The sequence below is a fragment of the Platalea leucorodia genome (assembly GCF_965183815.1).
Source record: "Platalea leucorodia genome assembly, chromosome: 18".
Lineage (NCBI taxonomy): Eukaryota > Metazoa > Chordata > Aves > Pelecaniformes > Threskiornithidae > Platalea > Platalea leucorodia.
In genome coordinates this window covers 3,411,289-3,425,782 of record NC_138840.1, presented here as the reverse complement: position 1 = coordinate 3,425,782, position 14,494 = coordinate 3,411,289, and positions in this window count along the sequence as shown.

The following is a 14,494-nucleotide window of genomic DNA, read 5'->3' as shown; positions in this document are numbered from 1 at the left end:
CTGATAAAGTCGTGTCTTTTACGAGGCTTTCCTGTTTAACTGGGCTGCTTGAAATAACTTCGTATAGTGCTTTTTAAATGGTAAAATTCACTTGTATGAAGAACCTATTTATGATTCTTTTCAAGCAACCCGTTAGGCTGATTTCCACATTTTTTAATTTTGTCTTTAATATGCCAGTAGAAATAGTATGGCCAAAATAAAATAATTTTTCTTCCCATGCTCATACAGAAAAGGAATCGTGACAAAATCCGACTGGTTTCAGGGAGCATAAAAGGGGGTGAGAATAACCAAAGGGGAGGATTGGGGTCTGCACAGGATCCACGTGGATAAAGTGGAAGTGTCAGAAGCACATTGTTGCTACATTTCTGGAGACTATGAACATGATTTGTGTGGCAGGGTTGTGGGGGTTTCTTTTTCTTCTTCGTTTACAACAGAATTGCTTTATTTCATTTTTCTGAAGTGTCTCGTGTTGTGAGCATTGCACTATATTTATATAGCAACCTCTGCAAGATATATATGTGAAATTGTTAAGTTGCATATACATATATAGATCATACCTGTGAAATCAATCCTTTCATGAATAATTTATCTTAGGCTGCTTGGCACTCCGTATAGATTATTTTGAATTCATAGAAGGTTTTTCACAAAGAGTTATAAATCCAAATGATTAAAAAAAAAAAAAAAATCCAATGTCAACAGATAAACCTGTATGAGAATAATAAATGATCATCCCTTGCGCAGCGCTCCACTAGAGATTGCCTGCAAGAGCTGGTGACAGCTCTTTACCTGTCACCGCGGAGAGGGTGACACTCGTTTTTTCTCTTTTCCCTCTCTTTTTCTTTGCCCTTTCCCTGCGTGGCAGGCGGTGATGCCGTGCTGTCCTCTCAACTTCATCCTCTGTTTCAGAGGCTTCGGTGCTGCCGTTCCCGCGTGTCGTCACTCCAGCGCTGCTGCGGTTTCTTTGCTGTTGCTGTTCCCTACTCCCAGCTGTCCGCAGCAGCAAATACCCCGCTCCCTTCAATCACAGCCTGACCCGTGGAACAAGAGCAGAATTAAATGCTGCCTTTTTAACAGCTTTCCAACCTATTGTGTAGCTATTTTCTTTGGAGACCTTTAATTGCTGCATGCTAGAAGAGTAAAATGTTTTGGTGCTGTTGGTAATTATTAGGTAATGATTAGAAATAGGGTTATTTATAAATTAGCTGCATGTTATTATTCTCCTCCCTGTGGGCTGCGTGTTTGACTCTGTCTCTTGTTAATTCTGCTGACGTTGCAGGGAAGGAAGAGCGGTGCGGGGTTCTCCGCATCGAGCCCGGGGTTGTGGGACTGGGAGCGTGAACGCTTGCAAAAGCAGCTGCTCAGAAACCTGTTTCAGGTGGAGTCATGCAGGCTAGAAAAGCAGTTTTCATATTTTTGGTTTGCCTCTTCCACTGATAACTGCTCTGAGCTGAGAGAGCAGCCATTCTCTCCATGGGGACCGTGCTCTTAAATTTAAGGAGCGCACTCGCCCCGAGAGGCAGGCGTGCCGGTCCTTCTATGGAGCATTTTGCAAGGGATTTGGGACTTATTACCTCAGTGTAAATACTGTCCTTTCAGTGCACCAGCAAGGCGGCACGGTTGCCTTGTGTCTTACAAAACCACTTCGGGCCCATCAGTCTGGGTTATTTAGGTTAATTCTGCGGGTGCATCAGTTCAGCTAGAAAACTGAATAAACGCAGGACTCTTGTTTCCCTGACACAAGCTGAGGAGGATTTCAGGCGGAGATTCTGCATTGCTTTGAAAGCTGAATAGAATTAACGGTGCTGCTTTGTGACCGGGATGAAGGCAGGCCTGGAGGGAAGGTGCTTTCTGGATGCTGCATGGAAGGTAAAGATGTGATGGTGGGGCTGGGGGGAGGTGGTGGTAGAGGAGGCTCCCCCGAAACTTGGCTCCTCAATGCTGTGTGAGGGGTCATTGATGCCTTTAGAAAGACATATGCAGTCAAACAACCTGCCACGCTGCGTGGAGAGAGCTGATCTCGGCACAAAGCAGAGGTGCGACTGCGTTGTACCCCATGTCTGATGCCATGTCCTGGTCCAGCGATGGATGGACCTGCCCATAGCAAACAACGATGGAAGGAGGTTGGCAACGGCTGCTGGGCTGATCCCTGGTTGTTTTATTGGTTTAGTTTAGTTTGGGGAAGTTTTTCTGTAAATCCAGGCACATACATAATCCTTCAGTAATTTTTGAGTTCTTCAGCTGCCTGTTGTGCCAAGCCAGTGACTTTACAAGTTTGTCATATGTTGGATAAATGACTCGAAAAATGTTCTTTTGATTGCTTTCGTTTTAATTGTTATTGTTTACCTCTTCATCCTGTGCTTAAAAATGATACAAATTGACTTTGTATTATTCAGGTCTTAATTTGCACTTGCTTCTCTCCTCTTACTTTCCCTATCTATGGATTTCAGCGAATGTGTGTCTAGCTTTTCAGCTGCTTTTTGCAAATTGTACCTTATGTTTGAGCAGTACCTATCTGGAGTAAGGAACAGTGTGTCGTCCTGGAAACGTTGTTTGATTTGTTTGACCCATACAGTAGAAAACACTCTTACAGCTCCAGCAACTTTTTAGTTACTCAGAATTCCCCAGAATGGTGTAATTGGAGTCGCCATGCTCAGAAGTGTGTTTGCTTGTGATAGCACCCATGTTTGTGCCTGCTCGAGTGGAGGAGGGGGACCATAACCCAGCCTCTCTAAGGCCATCTCCGAACATATTCCCTATTCACAGTTCAATTTAGAGAGATTGAGCTGGACTGGGGATACAGGCTGTTGTTGAACAAGATCTGATAAAATTAGGAAGAAATCTTTAACGTCTTAAACACTATTTTTCCTTATATATTCATTATTCCCATGGCATTCTCCTGGAGCTGGACGGCCGAGCCCAGGGAGTGGTGGTGAATGGAGTCAAATCCAGTTGGCGGCCGGTCACAAGTGGTGTCCCCAGGGCTCAGTGTTGGGGCGGGTCCTGTTCAACATCTTTATTGATGATCTGGATGAGGGGATCGAGTGCACCCTTGGCAAGTTTGCAGATGACACCAAGTTGGGTGGAAGTGTCGATCTGCTGGAGGGCAGGAAGGCCCTGCAGAGGGCCCTGGCCAGGCTGGGTCGATGGGCTGGGGCCAACTGTATGAGATTCAACAAGGCTCAGTGCCGGGTCCTGCCCTGGGGGCACAACAGCCCCGTGCAGCGCTGCAGGCGTGGGGAGGAGCGGCTGGGAGCTGCCCAGGGGAAAGGGCCTGCGGGTGCTGGTCGACAGCCGCTGAACATGGGCCAGCAGTGTGCCCAGGTGGCCAAGGGGGCCAGTGGCACCCTGGCTTGTGTCAGGAACAGTGTGGCCAGCAGGAGCAGGGAGGTGATGGTGCCCCTGTGCTGGGCACTGGTGAGGCCGCCCCTCGAGTGCTGTGCTCAGCGCTGGGCCCCGCACCCCACGGCGGCCATGGAGGGGCTGGAGCGTGGCCAGAGCAGGGCAGCGAGGCTGGGGCAGGGGCTGGAGCACAAGGCTGGGGAGGAGCGGCTGGGGGAGCTGGGGGGGCTCAGCCTGGAGAAGAGGAGGCTGAGGGGAGCCCTCATCGCTCTCTGCAACGGCCTGAAAGGAGGCTGGAGCCGGGGGGGTCGGTCTCTGCTCCCCAGGAACAAGCGATGGGACGAGAGGGAACGGCCTCAAGCTGCGCCAGGGCAGGGTTGGGTTGGATATTAGGAAAAACTTCTCCCCCCAAAGGGCTGTCAGGCCCTGGCCCAGGCTGCCCAGGGCAGGGGCTGAGTCCCCATCCCTGGAGGGATTTAAAAGCCGGGTAGACGTGATGCTCGAGGACATGGTTTAGTGGTGGGCTTGGCAGTGCTGGGTCAATGGTTGGACTCAATGATCTTAAGGGTCTCTTCCAACCTTAACGATTCTATGATTCCTGTATTCCTTAAGCTACTCCCAGAACTGATCCAGTAATGTGCAAGCATCAAGCCTCAACCTAGATGCTACTCAGTGTGCTGGGTTTTATTAAAGATAGAAGAAAATTAAAGACAGCTACAATTCTGCCATCCTAATTTTGTCTTGATATTTTTTTTTTTTTAATCTGTTATGTTCCAAAATTAATGTGCAGGAAGGGGAAGAAGCATTAAACACTCAACGCGAAGCACTGATGTGTGCAATAGGGCAGGATTTGAATTTTGTCGTATAAAGAACTTCATATTGCACTTAGCATTCAAATTTAATGCTAAGTAATTTACTTAGTAAAGTATTTAGCAGCACAATTAATAGTCTGAAAGAAAGGATAAATGGCACATTAGTTTAAGTTCCAAATGAGACAAAGCTAGGAAGTATTGCAAACAACAATAATGGCAGAAAAATAATATAACGAAAGACAGAAACGTAGTAATAAGGGTAATAAACAGCAAGAGGTGTCTCAAACTGGAAGAATGTAAGATAATGTAACTGGAAGAAAAAAATAATCCAAACATTCTCATTGCAAAGGAAAGAAGCACTTGACAGGCAGCAACACCAGAGACTGAAATGCAACAGGCAATAAATCAGACCCCAGCTTAGAATGGGAGTAAAACAATTAAAATAAATAAAAACAAGAAAAGTTAAGCAAGCAAAATTTTGCTAGCTTTTGTAAATGTCTGGTAAGGGTTCTTGTAATTGTCTACAGTTATTTAAAGCATATGGATGCAAGGGGGAAGAAGCGTTGCTTCAAGATTATCCAGGCTGATGTAAGTAGGAATGAGGAGATGAAATAAAGCTGTCCTCCTCTCCTCGGCTGACGTAAAAGAAGGAAATATTTTCCCAGAAAGGAGGGGATGGTCACTCCCCTGGTTGCTTGCTGTTAAAATACTGGAAGATAAAGTTTAGGCTATATGTGCAGATGGGCAGAGGAAATAGAGGAGATGGTTATCTTCAGGTATGTGTAGATACATATATATATATGTGTGTGTGTATATATGTACATAAGCCTATATATAGATAAATCTGTTCTTTCTAGTTTAAGGCATGTTCTTTCTAGTTTAAGGTCTCACTTGGGATAGTATCTTTTTTTTTTTTTAAAGAAAAAAGTAAATAAAATCTAGATACAATCTGGGCATGCCTACTTAACTGGTGTAAGTCAGTGTAGCTACGTTAAGTTGGGGTTTGCAGTTGCCTCTTACGTACCCAAACCTGTCTGTTATGTACCCACAATTAAAGCTTAGTGCGTTATCTCCCCCATGGGCTGTCCCGCATCCTTCTGCGGCTGAGCCCCTGGGACAAAGGGGCTTATAGCAAAATACTCCTGGCCTTGCTGGCTCTGAAAATATTAAAGGATTTGGGACTGTTTTCCCTCGCTAAGTCAGTATTTTGCCATTTGCAATCTACATTTATGCGGAACGGCTTATTATAGTCTTATTCTTCTCCTGCCTTTTGCAGTCCTTACATTTGATCATCCTTAGAAGTATAATACAGTTGATTTTCTTCCCGTGTCCACTGCTCAGTTGAGCTCCTGAGCTGTGCTAAGCTCGTCTGTTCAGTTGAGCCCTTGCTTTTCTCACTTAGAGATGGGAGAAGAGTTGATATCAGAAACAGAAGTTACACTTTCTGGTTTAATCCTCCTTTCTCCTCCCCTGGTTTTGGGAGGGGGAGGGGAAGGGGAATTTCAGCAGCAGTGGTTGCAAAATCAGCTCCATTCCCTTCCAGCTTACATTTTCTCCCCAAGATGAGATTACTAGTAGTTGTAATGTTGTCTGAAAGAGTATCACAGGTTTTCCTAGAAAAATCTTCATAGCTGAAGAAGAAGGGAATAAGAAAGACTGTTAAAGTGAAAGCCTTAATACTTTATGGAGCGATTAGGGTTTTTTTTCCCCATTTCTGTATTAAGACATTTAAAAACATGTAATGGCAATTGCTTCCATGCAACTGGGAGGTTGAGTCGGACTGTTAAATGGCTTATAGGAACAGGGTCACATGAACTCTGACTTGCTGGTTCCCACTTACTTTATTGATAGTAGCGCCCTTGAAGGGGCTGGGTGGATTCAGAGAGGCAATTTGAAAAATAATTTCAGCTTTTTATCTTGGATTAATATAAATACTCTCCAAGGTGACACAAGGCAAGCTGATAGCGGGCGTGCCAGTGCGGGGCATCCCCAGGGCATCACCCCGACCGAGCGACCTTGCTCCGTGCTGTGCCTGCTCTGGCAGCAGTCAGACACTCAGGCAGAGGCGTCCTCCCGGGACGTTCAGAAAGGGATTGGTGAAGACTGTCATCTTTAAGATGTCTGTGACATGGATGTTTGGGTTTCCAGGCAGATCCGCACAATTAAGGCATTGTGCAGCGTCTCCTGTTAAAAATGAGCAGCCATAAATCTTCAACCAAAGGAATACTCTAGAGCTTTAGAAATGTCTGTAATATTCACAACAAAGGCTGGTTTGACACTGTCTGATCATTTCACACCTCTTTGTACAAGTCTTCCTTGTGCTGCTCTGAGCAAGAGATCCATCCCTGGCTGGAGGGGAGACGGGGCAAATTTTATCACGCAGCATCGCTGTCAGCGTGATGCTCTGGGGTCTGGACACTTGCCTGCCTGAGCACTGGCTAGAGATTATTAGCCATTTGATTTGCTGGAGCAAATGGTTATTGCCATCCCAAAGAAGGAGAGTTGCTAAATGATCTCCTCCAGCAAAGCCATTCTGTGCTTTCAAGCTCAGAGGAGAAGTGCACAAAAAAAGGGAGTTATTGCGTCTGTGTTGGCAAGAAAAGGCGAAAAAAACCAAAAGGTTGTTCTAGATGCCCTCTTCCTGATTGTTTCTGTTTTCCAGCAGGGCCGTGTTTTGCTCCTGAGCTGTGAGAAATCCTGGCGCTGTGAGGTGTGGCAGATGGAGGAGTGTGGGGTGCCGGCATGGTGGGAGGGTCTGGCGGCTCAGGGTTTGCACGGGGGAGCTCGGGGGGACAGGAGTACGGGGCCAGGCTGGGAGACGTGGAGTAGCTTCTCCTTGACAAGGAAGTCTCTGAGCTTTCCTGTCTCTGCCCGACTCAAATGCACCCCTGAGATGAGCAGCTGTGAAGGGGGTGCGTTGGGACGCCCTTCCCCAGTGAGCGCGCCGCGTGGCACCCAGGGCAGAGCGCGTTCTGCTGCGTGGCAAAGCTGCTCTGACCCCGCAGAAACCTCCGGCTGTGTCACCCGTGCAGTGATGCCGCCACCATTTACTGCTGTGTTTCTCCCCTTTCTCTTCCTTAAAATTTCCCATGAATGTTGGGCAGGAGCATCTTTTATGGAGATGCAGTTGTTTTGAGTCCTGCTACTCAGACTTTAAGCTGTGTCAAGGACAAAACCAGGTTTAGTAGATTTTTCCTTTTTCATTTCTAATTTTTCTGAGTTTGTGATAATTACTTTGCAGCTGTTTTCCAAGTACACGTGCTTTAATTGAGTTATTTTCAGGTCTATTTGCTGCATGTGTACCAGAGGGGTATCATGGTACCAGGTGAGGCAGGTGGAAAGAACCCAGAGTGTTAATTCTAATGCTGGAAATATCTTCATTAAAAGTTCAGCAGAGATCTTCAAATGTTTTACGACTAGGCCATCTGTCAGCTGAAAGATGTACCTGTCTGGGGAGTCACAGAGAGAGACCAGGGTGGTAGTGAGGGTACTGATTTTGATTTATTATTTTTTTCAGACCTTAAACGCCTCCTGGATGCTTTCCCATCTCTGCCCTGGAGACCCCCCAGCCCCAAGGCCAGAGCATGGGGGTCAGACGATGAAGTAAGCCTGTGCTGCTTCTACTTCCAAACAAAATACACCCAGTATAAAATATATTTTAAAAAGGGAAAGAAATAGATTTGAGATGTAAACCTATGTGTGAGTGAGTGCCAGAAGGAAGGGAGTAGTGGGAATTGTACCCTGTGCCAGAAGATGCCGCAGGTAGCTGTGACCCTCGTGGTCATGACCTGACAGGTGATCCTGGTGGATGTGAATAAGCTGTGAGGATCATCTGGGTGCCGTCTCGCTAATTAGACTGACTTTTTTTAATGCTCTGCTGAAATTCCAGTTGGAAATTGAAGAGGAAACTTTGTTCTTCAGAAACACCCTGTTGCATCTGCCCCGTCCTCTGGGAGGAGGTGCTACTGAGTGCATAGATGGAACCTTAGGAGCCTGTGGAGTATGGAAAGAGGATGGCAGAAAGAACAGAGTGTAATTTAGCATCTCTTCATCGTTCTCCAATGCTGGCATGTGTTGTGGCTTGTGTGGCCGGGGGCTGCAGCCTTTTGTGCTGCGCTATAGTGAAGTGCAAGTGCCATTTCTGTGCTCCAGCCTGCTCCTTGGCTTTCACGCTTGAGTGTGATGAGCGAGTGCGTGGTTATTGCTGTCTGATAAATGTTACACTCCAGCTGCTAGCAAATCACACACAATGTTCTTGCTCTCCTTCTCACATATTTTATTGAGGCATACCTTGCACAAGGGAGAGAGCTGGAAAAAATTACAGGGTGTTTATTGCAAAAAGATGCTTTCAAGTAAATTATATTCTGAAGGTGAAGGTCTTAGGATTCTTGACCATGTAATAAATCTTTTTCAAAGGATGAAGCAGGCTCTTGGCAGAAGTCAGAGGGCTAGCCTTCTGGCAAATATTTCTGTGTGAGATTCTTGTCTGTGACTACTAATAGAACAAAGTGGAGTCTCATTCATTGGAGATACAAAGTCTGATCTCATTTGTGTGTGTTACATCTTCCTCTCCTGAACGCTGTTCCTCCTCCACCAGTCTCCTGGAGTCCCTTGTACTGGTATTTGCTATGGGGCAGGTGGAGCATCTCCAAGTTTCCTTTCTGTCCATTAAAATCTCGAGGTGTAGCTGCATCTGCTGTGAGCAGAGCTGCTATACTTAGTTGTGAGCACTTTCTTTGGAGTTGTATTTGCATAATGGTGGCTTTTAACTCTATGCCTTCTTTCTGAAAACTTCTGAGTTACTTGACCGCTGTGCATGCCGAACGATGAACCCACGCGTGTGACTGTGGTTGGTACCATCCTGCACTTCACCCCTAATCCCTGTGAATTTCCCCAGGGATGTGGGGGAATTCTCCCTCCTTTCTGTCCATCCTGCCATGCCTGCTGTTAGTGCTGACTAAATAGGTGGTTTCTTTTCGATGTAATCGCCTTTTAATTTGGGGACCAGGAGAACATCACCAGTGATTTTGCACTGCGATTATCACCTTCTTGCCAATGGACTGTGGGGATGTCGCTGTCTGGCAATAGGGATTTTGGTGTGATAAAACATCATGATTATAATCCTTTGGGATAAGGATGCACCATTCTGTGCGTAAATACCATTTCTGGTCCATATCCATCTTTAGTAAGAACAACAACAAAGTGGTGCTCTTTTGCTCTCTCATAGGGTTACAGGGGGGGTGAGCTATCCCTCCTCCTTGCTGCTCTCTAATTATAGTTGTTTTTTCTCTCCAGCACCTTAGAAACTGTGAACCTACATAACAAGGCCCTTGCTCTTCAGATGCGAATTTATTTCTTCCTCCCAGCATCACCCCTTTGCCACTGGGCTGGCCAATATTGAACAAAAATTACTTTCAAGCCCAGTGGCTTTCTTGAGATATTCTGAAGATGCTGAGCTGCTATTAAGACTTTTTTTTTTGCTTAATCTCATTCTGAATAACAATGTGATCTTCTTTTTACAATACAATTGACATGAATCATGTCCTGCAAAAAGAGTATAGTCTGTTGGATGCTTCGGATCATAAGTTCAGTCTTTTTGTGTTTTTGTTGCTTTGTTTTAGGCTGCCTCACTGCCATGGTTTAGCAAAGAAGATTTGGTGTCTGTCTGCTGGGTTTTTAATGACTGGGCTTTTGGTAGGACAATTATTAAACAGATTGCAGGGGCCGTCTGGAAATGTGCTGTTTGGTGAGAGCAGGGGATATAAAAATGTTTCTTCAGCACCTTAAAAATATATATACAGAGCAGTATGCAATGAAATTGTTTTCTGCTGCTGTGGATTGGCTTCAGGTTGAATTCTCAGCTCTCCTAATTGCCCATAAAGTGGGGTGGAAGCTTCCGCTTAAATGTTAATAAGTAAACAAACAAATCATGAAACAGAAAGGATATAAAGACAGGCTACTTACTTATAAGTCTGAATTTTAAAGCCAGTCTCCCTACTTTAAGCCTGTCCACTGAGTTTTGCACTGGGAGGGTTGGTACCTGAGCTGTAGTTGTTCTGCAGCCCTGGAATTACTCACCAGTACAAATTAATTAACGCTGTCTTCCCAGAAGTGCTCTGCCATCAGCAGCAGCATCCACAGTGATGCTGAATGCCCTGAAGGCAAAAGCAAAGCAAAGGTGCCTTGGTCTGTTCTAGGGTGGTGCCAGATGTGCAGGGCAAAGCAGGACTGACGCTGGTCTTCCTCGTATGGGGAGTTTGACATTAAAACAGGGTGAAACTAGGGAAGGGATTGAGCCATGTGGGTAAAAAACTAACGTGCGAGGGTGGAAAGAGCAAAGCCACTAAGAAAAAAACCTGCTGCAGTCAAACACTGCAAACAACTAATAGGAACGTGAGAAATAACAGAAGCAGCCTAAAATCCTGTGGTTAGGAAGCTGGGTTGTTGCTGCAAGTGTCATACACGTTACTGCGAGGAAGCCCTTGCAAAGGGGTAATGCAGCTCTGCTGAAACTACCCCCTTGAAGCATCAGCAGCCGGCCTCGTACTGCACTTACGCTTTGTATCATCTTTTTTTCAGGGGATGCAGTCTAAAATTTTGCCTGGCATTTCTGCAAAGTCTAGACTACATTCAAAGCAAGTTTTGACTATTGCCACACACTGTTTCTCTCAACTGTCCTGTGATCCTTGTTCCAGTAGCACAAGGCTTGCTTCTTTATCTCCAGCTTAAGGCTCTTATTTTATTTTTCCATGTATTCCTACTGTTTTGTTTCCCCTCCTACTAGATCTTTAGACTGTGTAACCTAGGGAAAAAAGCTGTAATGCCATCCAGCCTGTACTTTTGTGAGTGTTGCTGAGGAATCGTGACCACAGGCTGTCCGTTTGCTGGGTTTCCAGCAAACCGAGCTGCCAGCGCATCCCCGTGCTGCGCAGGGAATCCTGTGAAGGCACGAGAGCTCCCTCCACCAAAACAGCTTAAAGTAATAAAAAGTACCTAGCGTGGGCTGTTATACCTCTGTATGAGGGTATTTTTTTCCATCACAGAAGTGGTAAAAGAAAGCAGCAGGTAATACAGTTATGCCAAGGTAAAATGAACTCTTTACTGTAAATTACTTAGAGGCACTCTAGATCCTTTTATCAATAAATGAGGCTTTCAAGTGCTTAAAACTCTTGTGCGAGGTCAGTGACTGGAGTTTTGTCTGTCTTGAGGTGTCTTTTAGCTGCCAACTCATCCAATGCTCCTCCAAAAATGTAACCACTAGAATTTGGGGTCATTCACGACATTTTTGGTATAGCGGTCACAGGAAGGGTGAATTCTAGTGACAGCACTTTTCATCGAACGTGTGTCATGAATTCCTTCCTTTCCGTTTTGGGGTGACTGTGTTGGGAAAGGACTTTCACCTGATAACGTGCAGGGTTAAACAGCTAACGAGCTATCAAAATATGCTCCTTTGCAGGCAGGTCAGCTTGCAAAGTTGAGCCCTCCCTCACCTGCCCCACTGCTGCAGGTGGGTGCAGCAGAGACCTCTGGCCAACTCACAGCACTGGTTATAAAAGTGTTAATGGCAGAGGAGGAAGACTTTTTTTTTTTTTCTTCCCCTCTCCCCCCCACTGCAGCTTTTAAGTTTGGAAAGCATGTGCCTTGATTTTAATATAAAGTAGCCATTGATGTGAGATGCCATGAATAAAAGGCGCTTTTCTTTTTTCTTTGGCATTGAGTCATTGTACAGTTAGTTTTGTGGCAGTGCATTTGTGAATGCATTTGTGTGTGTGTGGAGGGGGGTGTAGAAAAAGGCACTAGCAGCACACTAGCAGAATAGATTTATTTAGAAACCATTAGATTTTGCTCTATCTGTCTTCTTAATGCCCTCTCTGAGTGTCAGTCAAACTTCTTCTCCTTTGGATTTTCACTCTTAAGTATCTTCAGTTGTACCCGTGCACATCTGATAGGCCACACTTACGCACACGGATATGAGAGAGATAAAATTCTTCTGTGCTGCTCTATGCTAATAGCACCAAACCCTCTCACAGCATCACTGAAAGCTGCATTGTTTTAGAGTTTTGCTCGGGAATGTCGTATAATTACAGCATTTTGTCCCATCGCCCTCCTTTAATAAAAGTAATAACAATAATCACGCTTTTCACCTATTGATCTCAAAGTGGATCACAAACTATGGGTGAATATGGTCTTCCCTGATGAAGGAGCAGAGACTCAGGGTGAGGGAACCTTGTGTAGCTCCATGGATGGGTGATGATAGGTGAGATGCCTTACCCTGACTCTGCAGCAAAGAGCTGTTTCTTAATTTAAAAAAGAAAAAAAATCAAAGTGATGATAACATTTAGCTAGAATGACTGATTCCGAGAGCTTGCCCGGCTGTGGGCTCAGCTGTACTAAATCCCGTGCTGCTGCTCAGTCTCTCCAGGCACATCTCCTTCCATGACAGTCACCTAGGGGCTTTCCTCCAGCAACAAGCTGCTAGGAAGGCAAAGCTCGATATAACATGTGAAAGTAGTTTTGGGGGAAGAAGAGGTCCTTTCAGGGAAAGGACAGGAGGACGCTTTGACCATCACTTCCCATTCTTTGGGCTTGCCCCTGCCTGTTTCACACCTTTGCCATCCTCTGCAGTCTGACGGCCGTGTTGCAATGGACTTTCAGTCTCCACATCTGCTCCTTCGCAGGCGCGTTGGTTGACATCAAGATGTTCGTGTGTCTGCCTCCCTAGCTAATATCTGTTGATCTTTCTGGCTCTCTGCCTGCCATGGTGGGGAGATATTGACGCTTAATAGAAGCTTTGCAGCTGACAGCTAAATGGGCTTAATTTTGACACTTACTTTTTTTAGCAGAAATAATGCATTTGGCTGGCTAATGCTATAGCATTTCTTGTTTTAACGTTATCAGCAATTTTTGTGACAATCTCAGGGCTCCAAAACGTCAACATGTAACATTTCAACTCAATGTGGAGAAATGTGTGTTAAATACAGAGTGCCTGTGTCATTGCTATTAACTGCCCAGTGCAAAACCTTGTGCCTGTTGACCACTTCTTGCATATTTAAAAGTATTCCTGTGTGGTGTCAGAAAGCCAGAAGTGCTTGGAGTGACTTTCCTGGTCTCCCTAGGACTCTGTTTGTCATCTGCAATATCAGTGCATGGCTTGTAAGTCTAAAATGCTTCTGCAAACTCATTTCCACCCCATCGATGGATGGCACTACACCAGCGTAATTCTGGAAACAGTGCGATCGGGTGTTCCCGCACTTGGCTTTACAAAAATGCAACTTCTAAATCTGTCTTGGGGCATACGTGTAACTTTGAAGGAAAGCCCCCTCTGGGGCAGCACACCTCATGGCTGTCAGCCAAGTGGCTGAGAACTGCTTTGTGCCTGATGCCCATCACACCCTCTTTCTGGCTGAATGGGGGAAAAAAAAGCACATTTGAGCCAAAAATATTTCTATACTCCTCACACTAGCTGGTCTGGGCTCTATGGTTTATAACAGTGGTCACAGAGAGGGCAGCATTTGACTTTAAGCCACCTATAGCTTTGGAAAATAAGTGTGCCTCTAAACAGCCTAATGATGCTGGAGTGTTTCGTACATCCCCACATCATTTTCACCTGTTCTCTGGGTTGTCCTGGGAGGTTTCTCAATGGGATCTGTATTTGGCCAGGCTTACAGCCCAATGCGCTGTCATACTCCAATACAGGAGTAAAATGCTTGGGGAAAGTTAAAATTAAGTAAGAACAGGTAATGTAATAGGGCTTGCTCAAAATATTGAGAAAGGTGCCCTCAACTTGGCAACAGGCCTTTAATAAACAAACTGAGATAGTAACAGAACGTGCTCGTTTTATTTTCACAAGAAAATAAAATTTTTTAAGAAGTTTGCTGGTTTGAGGCCTCAGTGGAAGGATCCATAATTGCGGGTTAACTGGGCTGGTAAACAGACCCTTGTGCAGCTCAGCTGTAATTGAGGGTGTGTGGGTCAGGCCGTTTAATTGCTGTCTGCTTGCTTGGAATAGAAACCTCTCCACCGCCACCGAATCACTCTGCATCTGATTAAGTAAACAAATAGCCGGCCACCGAGCTGCGTGACGTCCTGCGGGAGGATCCGCTCGCCCGGGACGTGCAGGGCCAGGGAGCATCCCTGGCCCCTCTCTGCTCATCCAGCAAGGAGGGACCTAATTAAATTCCCAAACAAAATGCCGTGCGAGCCAATTGCGCTCTTGCTGAAAGATGAAGTTAGGAAGTAGAGAAGATCAAGGCAGCTGGGACTGTGGGGGTCCGCGGTCCATCCTGAGTCTCTCCTCCATCATAACATCACTGGGTGCACCTGAGCATCTTCCGTGGCTGCTG